Source organism: Miscanthus floridulus, chromosome 2 (assembly GCF_019320115.1).
Source record: "Miscanthus floridulus cultivar M001 chromosome 2, ASM1932011v1, whole genome shotgun sequence".
NCBI classification, from domain to species: Eukaryota; Viridiplantae; Streptophyta; class Magnoliopsida; order Poales; family Poaceae; genus Miscanthus; species Miscanthus floridulus.
Window position 1 is genome coordinate 170,783,537 of NC_089581.1, and position 12,793 is coordinate 170,796,329.

Genomic DNA, 12,793 nt, shown 5'->3' on the forward strand with positions numbered 1-12,793 from the left:
CGGTGTCAACAGATGCAAAGAGACACAAGGTTTATACTGGTTCAGGCAAGAGGTGCCCTACGTCCAGTCTAAGAGATCGATCTTGTATTCCTTACACCGAAGTGCTTACAGTAGGGGGTTACAAGCAGAGCGAGAGAGGGAGCTAGTCCCAGGTCTCTACGCGGAGTGGTGCGAATTGCTTGAGATGTTGATCTCAGGCAGCGGGGAAGCGTGCGTGTTATAGAGTGTCGCTTGCGCGCGAGTGAGTTTGTATGTCCGCGTTCGTGATCGTATGCGTCTATATCTCCCTAGAAACGGCCCCGGTCTCTCCCTTTTATAGTTGAAGGGGGGACAGGGGTTACATGGGGTTGCTACGTAGCGTCGTGCGAACAGAGGCGGCATGTCCGAGCCCTGTAGCGTGTCACTTTGGCGGCATGGTTGACGAAGTGGTCCTGTCCTTAATGTGCTGGAGCAACACGCCGGTCACATCCGATCCTGTGCGACGTGGGGGCTCCAGTGTTAGCTTGACGCAGGGCATGGCGGGCGACGTGCCGGTTGTTGTGTATTGACAGTGTGAAGAGCCGAGGCTCAGCTGGTGCCGAGGCTGATCCATCGTGGGGGGCATGACGGGTGCGAATCCTAAGGCTGCCGAGACCCTGAAGTGGATTGTCGAGGCCCAGAGGGAGCAGTTAGTCCTACACACTGATTCCGAGGCTACAGCGACCCGGACTTGACTTCCCATGCCACGTTGTTCCTGGAGCAGGGGTTAGGTAGCACAGTGCAGTGTGGGCGTTGGTCGTGGGCACAGTACCAAGCACAGCGATCGGTAACCCTTGCCCCGTCCCATCTGAAAGCTCTAGTTTGGTTTTGGTGAATTGATGAAACCCTAAGTGCTAACCTAGTTTATCAAGTGATCATGACATAGGTAGCACACTTCAAGTAGAAGAAGCTAATGAAGATCATAGCATGACAATGGTGATGGCATGGCGATGATCAAGGGCTTAAACTTAAAATGAAGAAAGAGAAAAACAAAAAGCTCAAGGCAAAGGTATAAACCATAGGAGCTATTTTGTTTTGGTGATCAAGACACTTAGAGAGTGTGATCACATTTAGGTTTGATAGCCGTACTATTAAGAGGGGTGAAACTCGTATCGGAATGCGGTTATCAAAGTGCCACTAGATGCTCTAACTTATTGCATATGCATTTAGGATCTAGTGGAGTGCTAACACCCTTGATAACATTTGTGAAAATATGCTAACACATGTGCACAAGGTTTTTGCAGGGTTGAGATGGGTTTGGGTCCCTCTCTCCCTCCCGCCGAGCAAGCTCGGCGGGATTCGGCGCTTTTGGAAAAATGAAATGTCTATTTTCTATTGCGCCGGATGCAAAATTCTTGGTGATTGGCTCATTTGAGCAAGGGTGAAAAAGTTAGAAGTGAAAACGAGTTGGTCGCAAAGATGCCAGCGTCGGTCAACTGACCGGACGCTGGATCTGAATGCACCGGACGCTGGCAGGCTGCGTCCGGTCGCGCTGACGTACGGTGACACAGTAGCTGGAATGTGACCGGACGCTGGCTGCGTCCGATCGCATTCGACCGGACGCGTCCGGTCATGCTCGGGAGCTTACTGGAAACGACCGGACGCTGGGGCTTCAGCGTCCGGTCAGTTTTGACCGGAGCATCCGGTCAGCTTCGTAGCCGTTGGAATCTGACGAACAGCGTTTGAAGCTGGTGACGCGTGGCGTCCATCGGGCGACCGGACGCTGAGGGCCAGCGTCCGGTCAGTATGACCGGAGCGTCCGGTCAGAACGCGTTTTGCCCAGTGAAGGGGTATAACGGCTCTATTTGATGGGGGCTCTATTTATAGCCCCATGGCCGGCTCAAGGGAGAACTCTTGCACATTTTCATTGACATAGCAACCTTGTGAGCCTAGCCAAAGGACTCCCACTCATCTACATCATTGATTCACCATCATAGTGAGATTGGGAGTGATCCAAGTGCATTGCTTGAGTGATTGCATCTAGAGGCACTTAGTGTTCGTGTTTTGCTGCGGATTTCTCTTGTTACTCTTGGTGGTTGCCGCCACCTAGACGGCTTGGAGCAGCAAGGATCGTTAAGCGGAGGTGGTGATTGTCTCCGGCTCCGATCGTGGTGATTGTGAGGGGTTCTTGACCTTTCCCCGGCGGAGCGCCAAAAGGTACTCTAGTGGATTGCTCGTGGCTTGTGTGATCCTCATCTTGTGTTGGTTGTGCGGCACCCTATTGAGGGTTTGGCGTGTGAAGCCAATTAGCGCGTGAACCTCCAAGTGAGTGAATCGCCACAACGAGGACTAGCTTGCCGGCAAGCAAGTGAACCTCGGTAAAAATCATTGTCTTCATCATTGATTCCGAGGTGATTGGTCTTCATTGTTATTCATCTTTGTGATTGATTGGTTCTTCATCTACACGGCGGTATAACTATCCTAACCACTCTCTTTACTCTACCGCAAACTAGTTGACAAGCTCTTTAGTGTAGCTAGTTGTGAGAGCTTGCTTGCTTGGTTGGTGTGGCTCTTTAGTTAGTCTTTGAGAGCACACTAACATAGGATAGTGTCTTTGCTATTGTGTGAATAGACACTATCTAAACTAGAATTGTGGTAGGTGGCTTGCATTTTAAGTAGGCTAGTGCAACACTCGCTTCGCCTCATAATTGTCTAACCATTTGGTTAAGTGTTGTTGTAGAAATTTTTATTAGGCTATTCACCCCCCCTCTAGCCATTAGGACCTTTCACCATCCTAGATGGCCTGGTGTTGATGCGACTTCCCGTCTCGTCGGCCACTCCGTTGTGTCGAGTCATCGTCCGGCTGACATTGCGGGAGTGATTGGTCGCATCAGTTGGACGTGACGTTTTGTTAGGGAAATTGGTCGAGGCGGAGGCGATAGGGCTGTTGCCGAGCCGGCCTCGAGCGGGACGGAGAATTGATACCGCGTCCGAGGCCTTACGTGCGAGGCCTCGAGCGAGACGAAGAATCGGTTACTCGTCCGAGGCCTTACGTGCGAGGCCTCGAGCGAGACAGAGAATTGGTAGCCTATCCAAGGCCTTTCGTGCGAGGCTTCGAGCGAGGCGGAGAATCGTTAGGCCGTCCGAGGCCTTTCGTGTGAGGCCTCGAGCAAGGCGGAGAGTCGGTGGCCTCAGATAAGGTCGGGGGTTAGCCAATAGTTGTCTTGTTGGCTTTGATTTTGACAGGGTCTAAGCGATTTTTTTCAGTTTTTGCTTAAGGGACCTCTTTTTATGGTACCCGACAGTAGCCCCCGAGCCTCAGGGAGAGTGTGAGTGCTCTCCCTGAGGTTTTGACGAGACTCGGCTTGTGGCATATCCTGGCGGGATGGTGTTTCATACTCAAGGCCTCGGTGGGTGTGCGCAAGCGCACCCACCGGGTGTAGCCCCCGAGGCCCTAGAGGAGTGGATTTATTCCTCCAGGGGCTTTTCTCATGTCGTGCGAGGGGTTTCATAGCATTTGTCGAGCCCCAAAAGATGAGTTCGGGTCGCTGGGTCTTCGGCTTGGTTGTAGGAAGGGCCCCCGAGCCTCTGCGCGGAGCAAGAGGGCGATCAGGAGTTTCCATGTCTTTTTTGTGCGGCTCTCACGCATCCTTTTCGTTTGGAAGGAGGGGTGGAGGATGCCAAGCTACCCTCGGTGGGTGCGAGCGGTGACACCTCCGATGAGCTATTATCGGGTAAGTCTGAGTGGAGGCCCATGCCCCGTTCGATAAGGGTCGGCTAGTGGTCTAGAGACATACTCTAAAAGTACCAGAGAGCTTCTCTAGTGGGTCCTAGGGCCGTTCGATGGGCCCCGGGGGCTCAGCACCTCCCTGCGGTGGTATCCCATTTAGAGACGTCCCTGCCGGTCTCGGACATGACTTAGGGCATCCAAAGCATTTGCTTGCTTGGGCCTTGGCCATGTACAGGCTCGCCCATAGTCATCCCTGACTCTGTTCATTCTAGAGCGGCTGTCGAAACCTTTGGGGGCCCAGCCTTCGAACCTCATGACCGTAACGGGCTCGATGCCCTTTATCGTGTTTTTCTAAGCCTCCAAGTGTGAGCTTGGGTTGCTTGTCTTCGTCCTAGGTGCAGGAAGAGCCCCCAAGCCTCTACACGGAGCGAGAGGGTGGCTAGGAGTTCCCCTGGCTTTTTGTGCGACCCTTGCACATCCTTTTCATTCAGAAGGAGGGGTTGTTTGCTGAGCCCTCGGGTGCAAGCCTGGATCGTTGGGTCTCGACATGGTTGCAGGAAGAGCCCCCGAGCCTCCGGATGGAGCGAGAGGGCAATCAGGAGTTCCCCTAGCTTTTTGTGTGACCCTCGCGCATCCTTTTTGTTCGGAAGGAGGGGTTGTTTACCGAGCCCTCGGGTGTGAGCCTAGGTCGCTGGGTCTTGACATGGTTGCAGAAAGAGCCCCCGAGCCTCCGCACGGAGCGAGAGGGCGATCAGGAGTTCCCCTGGCTTTTTGTGCGACCCTCGTGCATCCTTTTCGTTTGAAAGGAGGGGTTATTTGTCGAGCCCTCGGATGCGAGCCTAGGTCGCTGGGTCTCGATAGGGTTGTAGGAAGAGCCCCCGAGCCTCTACATGGAGCGAGAGGGCGATCAGGAGTTCCCCTAGCTTTTTGTGCGACCCTCATGTATCCTTTTCGTTCAGAAGGAGGGGTTGTTTGCTGAGCCCACGGGTGTGAGCCTGGGTCACTGGGCCTCGGCAAGGTTGCAGTTAGAGCCCCCGAGCCTCTGCACGAAGCGAGAGGGCGATCAGGAGTTCCCCTGGCTTTTTGTGTGACCCTCATGTATCCTTTTCGTTCGGAAGGAGGGGTGGAATATGCCAGGCTACCCTCGGTGGGCGCGAGTGGTGACACTTCCGGTGAGCTGTTATTGGGTAAGTCTGAGTGGAGGCCCATGCCCCATTTGATAAGGGTCGGCTAGTGGTCTAGAGACGCATTCCAAAAGTACCAGAGGGCTTCTCTAGTGGGTCCCAGGGCCATTCGATGTTCCCCGGGGGCTTGGCGCCTCCCTACGGTGGGATCCCAGTCGGAGACCTCCCTGCCGGTCTCGAACACGACTTAGGGCATCCTGAGCATTCGCTTGCTCGGGCCTCAGCCATGTACAGGCTTGCCCATAGTTGTCCCTGACTCTATTGCCCTAGGGTGGCTGTCGAGACCCTCAGGGGCCCAGCCTTCGAACCTCTGGACTGTAACGGGCTTAGTGTCCAGTTCCTTCGTCTGAAAGGAATCGGATGGGGGATATTCCCCTCTCGTCGGCTGACAACGGTAGGTGTGCCTTTTGAGGCAGTTTTCTCAGGGAGGCGGAACGGCGCTTGCCGCTGCTGCGGTCGGACGCGACGATATGTCAGCAGATGGGACATAATTGTTCATGCGATTAATAAGGAAAAGGTGGGCACATGGGCGGTAAAATTGGATCTAGGTTAACTGTATCAGATTTGAGGGAAGCTTCCTCGATTTCATCGCCCATCCACTTTGCCCCCTTCCTACATAAATATGCAACAAGCCTCACCCCTCCCCTCCTTACCTTGCCTGCATTCGCCTTCGCTGCCCTCGAGCCATTGCTAAGAACAGAGAGCGTCGAGGAGAAGAAGGGAGAAGGGTGAGAGAGAGAGGGAGAGGCAGAGCGAGGTTTACCACTATAGCCGCATTCCCCACTATGCAATGGCCGGTGGCCCTGTCATCCTCCCGGTAGATCCTTGGGGTCCGTTCGACGTGTCCGTGGAGATGCTGTAGTCGCTCATCGATGACGGCCTTCTCTGCCCGGTTACTGACCCCAACAAGCCGGAGTGGATTGCTCCATCAGGCGAGCCGAAGCCGAGGCCATGCGACGGGTACATCATGAGCTTCGTGTCTTTTCACGAGCGCAGTCTCGGCCTCTCGGCGGATCGGTTCATGCGGGCGCTCCCGCGTTACTACGGCATGGAACTTCACAACTTTAACCCCAACTCCATCGCGCAGGTGGCCATCTTCATCGCCATCTATGAAGGGTACTTGGGCATTGCCCCCCATTGGGAGCTGTGGCTCTACCTCTTCTGGGTGGGGCATACCACCAAGCCGACGGGCACGATAGGCATAAGGAAGGCGATGAGGGCTGGCGGTTGCACTCTCCAAGTACGCCAAGACCGACAGCACCTTTACATCTCGGCCCAACTTGCATCATCCAATCGCCGCTAGTACACCAACTGGTTCTACCTCCGTAACAACGACGGCGGACTTCCCCCCTACACTGGGCGGGTCGTGGAGAGCCAGCCAGAGAAGTGGAGGTACGACGTCCTGCTGGCTGACCAGCCCAAGCTGCAGCCGCTCCTAGAGGGGCTGGAGAGGCTGTGCAACCACGGCCTCATGATGGCTGTGGCCGTGGTGGCCTTCCACCGCCAAAGGGTGCTACCGCTAATGGCTCGGCGATGGCGCATCTTCGACATGAGACCGGATGAGCCGATCGAGGGCATCCGGATGTCCGCCATCGCCCTCTCCGACGAGGAGATTCTACGGTAGGTGAGAGAGATGGTGGAGGGGTAGCTGAAGAGCAGTGGTCTAACCCCTATCGCGATGCGCCCATCATGGGGGTACCTCTCTCTAGTAAGTCACACGCTGCTGCGGCCCCCGAAGCCTCCTTGTTCCTTACCGTTTTCCAATCCCTTATTTGTGTTCACTGTCCCCATAGGGGATGAGGGACGTGTGAGCCTCCCCACCGCCTGTTCCCAAGGATGTAGAACGGCGAGCGGTGAACCGAGCGCTCACCGAGGCATAGAAGAGGCAGAAGGATGCCAAGGAGGCAAAGCGCAAGAGGAAGATCCTTGAGCGCGAAGAGCTGGAGAAACACCGCCGGTAGCAGAGGCAGGATGGTCTCCCGATGGAGGCGTCTCCGTTGCCGTCACTGTCGATAGATTCTTTGGGTGAAGATGGCGAGAGTGAGGTGGGGCGGGGTCCCCTAGACCATCTCCCTGACGTCAGGGGAGACAGCGCTCGGGGCATCGGCAAGCAGCCTGGTGCTTCCAAGAGGAGGAGGAGAGGGCGCCTCGGGGCCAGCGATCGCCTGCCCCAAGGCCAAGGCTAACACGCTCGAGGCACGGGTGTTAGGGAAGTGTGCTGTCAGCCTAGTGGGCTCAGCGGTTGAGGTGGAGCAGGCGGCGGCGGGGGCGACGAAACCGCCTCCGCAGAGGGTCGAGGGGGCGCTGAAGTCCGGCGAGGGCCGGCCGGCACCAGCGGACACGGCAGCCATGCCACCACTGCCGTGACCGCTGTTGTAGAGGAGGGACATAGTGCCAAAGCGGTTGTGTCCCTATTCGAGGTAAGTGTTTCATCGGTGGAGTTGCAGTACCTCCCGCTCATTCCTTGGTGAAAGTGCATCTAGCCCTTTAGTGAGTTTTGGATGATTGAATGACAATGTAATTAAAGGACTAACCTATTTGCTAAGTGTGGACAGGTTAATAGGTTATCTCATAGGTACTTAATGAAAGCCAAAATGATGTGTTGTTGTATAAACAATCTAGTTCAAGCACAAGACAACAATGCAAATGGAATTCTTGTGAAGGCTTATTTATTGTGGGATTTCTATGCACTATATGAAAGCAAGCTTGTAAGAATTAATTAATGAGACATAAGGGATTGCATATGGAATGGTCTCATATTTGAAGCTTGCTAAATTGAAATGAGAAAGATAACAATACATGAATGGATAATTCAACACAAGATGTGACTTGATGGCTTGAGATGGTGAAGATAGCAAGGAAAGGCTTCGAGGTACTAAGCAAGGGTGAAGGGCAAGCGACGGCTTGGCGGCCGAAAAACCTAGCTAGGGTGAAGAAGGAAGTACTTGCATTTAGTTGAGGTACTAATCAAGCTATGGTGTTCATGTTTATGTGAAGGATCAAATCACTATTGGAGTGTTTGATAGAAGTGACTTGATACATTTGGGATTATTCAAATTTAATGAATGGAATCAAGTCACATGCTCAAGATGGCTATGCTCAAGTGAAAAGATCAATATTAACATGTTAGCACCCTTACTTGATGAAGATTGAAAGAGACAACATTAATTCAAAAGAGATCAACTCAAGTGGTATAAATTCATTTTTCCTTTTATCTTGAGTTTAATAGGTATGTCGTACTATTAAGAGGGATGCATCATGTTGATAGATAATGTTTCATAAGTGCTCAAGCCAACCCATGTGAGTTTTGAGTATTTGAGCGACAAAAGAGCTAACTTTATCTTTGCTGGTCTGGTAATACCGGACGTGTCCGGTATTGATACCGGACGTGTTCGGTATTTGCCCAATAGCTATAAAATTGTTGTTCTCATGTTGGTTCATCGGGAGTTCTGACGGTCGGGAGTCTTGGCATGGGTCGAGAGTTCCGACGTCTCGCACTTCAACTAACTTGGAGGGTTCACTGTCCTGGCCATACCAAACGTGTCCGGTATTCATACTGGATGTGTCCAGTATGCATGACCAGAGGCCAATGGCTAGTTTTCAAAAGCCTTGAGGGTCAGGAGTTCTAACATGTGTCGGGAGTTTCGACACCTCACAAACTTTAACTCAGTTACATGGTTTTCAAAATTGCTGAGGGTCGGGAGTTCCGACGTGAGTCGGGAGTTTCGATGGCTAGGAGTTCCGGCATTCATCGGGAGTTCTGACGCCTCACAACTTCACTATTACTTAGTTACCGTTGGCGTAGTGTAAGTTGCATACCGGACATGTCCGGTATTGCAACGGCTATAAAATGGCTAGTTTTTCAAGGGGGCTATAAATACCCCCAAGCCTCCACCTTTGGACGCTGCTGATTCTGCTGGTTGCTACACACGTTTTTGAGCCTTGCCAACTCTCTCAACCCTCTCTTAGTGAGTGATTGATCAAATTTGCCAAATCAAATTGTGGGTTGAATGAAATTAAAAAAACAGCAATCCAACCACTTGAGCACTTGTGCATATTGTCAATCTCGTGATTCGCATTTGTTACTCTTAGACTCTTCGGTCCTAGACAGTTAGGCGTTGCCGGAGAGCACCCAAGAGATTGTGGTGTGCCTTGGAAAGTTTGTAACGGTCGATTCCGCCGCCTCGGAATCATCTAGTGGAAGGAGGAAAAGGAGTTGGAAAAGACTCTGGCTAGAGTGACCTTCATGGTACCCTCTAGGGCTGACCTTCGTTGGGTCGCCCGCAGCCCCCTCAATGGAGAGTAGGACTCGAATGAATCCGAACTTCGGTAAAACAAATATCATGTCTCAATTTGTATTTCATTTGATATTTGTGTTGCTCTAGCTCTTATGTAGGTTCTCTGTGTTTATTGATATCTCTAGTAGGTACCTATAGTTTGGTTTGAAGATAGAAATCAAAAGGAGCAAGTCCGGGGCTGTTCTGCAGAAACCGTGCATACCGAACACGTCTGGTATTAGAGCTCTGTGCTAAAAATATTTATTTGCAGTTCTAACTTTGTGTTGTAGGGTTGTAGCTTCTAGATACACTCTTAGATACCTTGTATACTCTGTGGCCAACTTGTGAGGGGTGATATTACTCTTATTTGGAGTTTCTATTTTGGAAACTCCCTTTAACTATTTGTTTCAGCATTTAAAGGTGTTAATTTTTAGAAATGTCTATTCACCCCCTCTGGGTGGCATCCTAGGTCCTTTCACTTGGCCACATGCTAACCTTGTGAATCTGTACCTTCAGCCAAAAGCGTCACATGGAAGTGCCCACCCTGGTGCCACGTAAGGCGCTCAAGGTGAGCGCCAGCTCCACCGCCCAATGGGTAACGGAGGCGCAAACCGCCATACGGCGTGGCGCGTCCTCAGCCAGGGCCGACCTGAAGGAGCCAAACGCCCAAGGAGAGGCGGCCGAGGTGGCCATGGAGCAAGCGAAGGAGGAGGAGCCTATGCACCGCGAGGCTGAGGCCCATGAGTCGACTAGAGCTGAGGCGCCTTCAGTCGCCGAGGCCACCAAGGTCGAGCCCCCCAGACCTCTGAGGCTAAGGCGACAGAGGCCGGGGTGCCCAGGACCACCAAGGCCATGGTGGCGGAGGCTAGAGCCCCTAGGACCACCGAGGTCAGGGCGGCGGAGGCCGGCGTGAGAGCGGTGAAGCCGACGGCCTAAGAAGCAGAAATGGAGGTGGGGCAAGCTTCAATACTGCCCCTGGTCCAAGGCCCGCCGATGTCGCAGGAGAGCGCCCGGGAAGTGGAGGTCCATTCGATATCCTCCGATGATACTTTCTGGGAGAAGGGGTGACGGATGCTGAGGCGGCCAGTGCCGTGGAGCAGCCTGCTTCGACCTCTGGCGAGGGAAGCTCGGCCCTCGTGCAGGTACAACCCGAGCCCTACGGGTGGGATCACCCGCCTGTCTTATGGCGGAGCTAGGACGACCCTGAGGGGGAGCCTCTGTTCGCCCTTGAGGACATGACCGAGGGGGGTGCTGGGACACCTTTGAGCAATACCGCCAGCTGGTGGAGCGGTCGCTGCAGACAGCACTGTCCGTCGTGGCTTGCGATCTGCCTGGTGTTGCCCAGGTATGCGTCTTCTTTTCTCGTGCGGCGTCGTCTTTTTCTGAGTTTTCTCGTAGTGCATGACCCATGTTCTGCCTATCCAGGAGCTCGAGACCCGATCCCTCGAGAAGTCATTGTTCCTCCGATGGGAGAGGGACGTCTAGGACCAGCTCCAGCGGCAAAAGGGCTTGCTCACCGACACCAATGAGCTTCTGTCATCACAGAGCATGGAGGTGGAGGACCTCCACCTTCGTTGTGCCGATATGAAGGCCAAGGCGGCCATGGCTTAGGAGTAGGTCGCCCCTTTGGCGGCACGGGTCAAGGAGCTGGAGGAGGAGCTGACCCGGGTGGCCGGCGATCGGGACACCTTTAGGTCCCAAGTTGAAGAAGCGGCGGCCTCTACTAAGGCCCTCGCTGGGTAGCTGGGGCAGAGCAGGGTGTGCACCTGCTGATGAAAGGCGCCTTGGCAGAGGCCCTCAAGGTGGCCGAGGCCTCCTGGACCGAGGCTATGGTCTGGAAGGGAAAGGTCAAGGGTGAGTCCTGTTCCCCTTGTGTTTTTTGTTCTTCTTGAGTTCGACCCCTAACTCCCTGGTGTGATGCAGAGCTGGAGAAAGAGGCTTCTAGGGCGGCCGAGGCTTCTCGGGTCGAGGTCTAGGGCTAGAAGGAGAAAGCCGAGGCCTCTTAGGTCAAGGCCCAGTGCTAGAAAGAGAAAGCCGAGGGTGAGTCCCGTAGTCCATTGCCCCTGTTTGGCTTATTTCCTTTCACGCTTAACCCCATCCTACTTGTCTCAGCGTAGGGTTGGAGAAGGTGGCTTCCTAAGCAGCTAAGGCTTCCGTCGTGGTTCAGGCGGTGCTTGAGGCTAAGATCAGGGGGCACAATGCGCTATGGAGCGCCGCCCGTACCGCCTGCGAGGCCCTAGAGGCTGAGGGGGTCTAGTCGGGCAGCTTCCTTGGGAGCCGCTTGACTGTGTTGAGCGGCCAAGTGTGTGAGTGACTCCAAGGGGTGCTGCACACGAGCGTCAAGCGCGCCCTGGCCGTCTTCGCCTCGCACTACATCGGTGTCGACCTTGAGGCTGTCAGCGATGGCTATGTCCTGGCCGAGGATGACGAGGAGGCCGATGAGGAGGTCATGAAGCTGATGGAGGTGGCTGAGGGCTCCGGCATGGCACTGGCCAAGCTGTTCAAAGAGGAGGTGGTCCCTCCCATGCCGTCCGCCAATGCTGGAGACCCTAAGCCTTGACTTGGGCCCAAGAGGCCATGTAAATAGATTAGGGATTACGTTACCGTATCATAACACTGGTGGCCGTCGAGGCCTTTTTAAAGTACTCGTGCGTCTACACTTCTTAATCATTTTTTATTGTATTTCCGAGCCTCTGCCCTCTGTCTCGTCCCTGAATATATCTCTTGCAAAAAACTTCCTCAGAGCCTAAGCTGCCCCTCAGGCAAAAGGTGGTGAGGGAGTGCCGTAGCCCAGAGGCGTAGGCCGCCTCGTGACTTAGCCGGTCTTTTGGCCTTGAGACAGTCTTTCGGTCCTTAGGTTTTTTATAATCGATTTGTCAAAGCACGCTAGAGAGTTTGGCATAGAAATTTTTTTGAAAAATGACTAAAAATGGTGCGTGGGACTTAGGGGGGGAGTCCCCCCTTCTAGCCCCCAAGGGAGGCTTAGTTCTACAGAGGCAGAGCCATGTCCTGTTCGAGCCCTGTAGTGGGCACCTCTATAAAGGCAGGGCCGAGTCTCCCTTATGGTGTTATCATAACGCTGAGGCCCACGATGGGCTCAGGGGGTTTTTCGAAAAATTAGAGCAACTAAAGAATGTTTCTTTATTGTATTTCGAGGAACAAAGTATACAATGCTTGAAAATTTAAAGATAGAAGCGATGTAGTTGTTCCATGTTCCAAGCGTTGGTGAGGATTTCGTCCTTCTTGTTGGCCAGCTTGTAGGTCCTGGGCTTTAGCACTTGGGCGACGATGTATGGTCCTTCCTATGGTGGGGTCAGCTTGTGGCGGCCCTTGTTGCTCTGCCTCAGCCTCAGCACTAGGTCACCCACCTTTAGGTCTTGGCTTCAAATGCGCTGGGCTTGATAGTGTCGGAGGGCTTGCTGGTACTTGGTCGAATATAGTAGCGCAATGTCTTGGTCTTCCTCCAGTTGGTCGAGGGCATCTTCACGGGCGGTGCGGTTACTTTGCTTGTTGTAGGCCTGTAGCCTCGGGGAACCTTACTCCAAGTCAGTGGGGAGGATAACCTCGGCTCCATAGACCAGGAAGAACGGTGTGAACCCCATGGCTCGGCTTGAGGTGTTCCTCAGGCTCTAGATGACCGACGG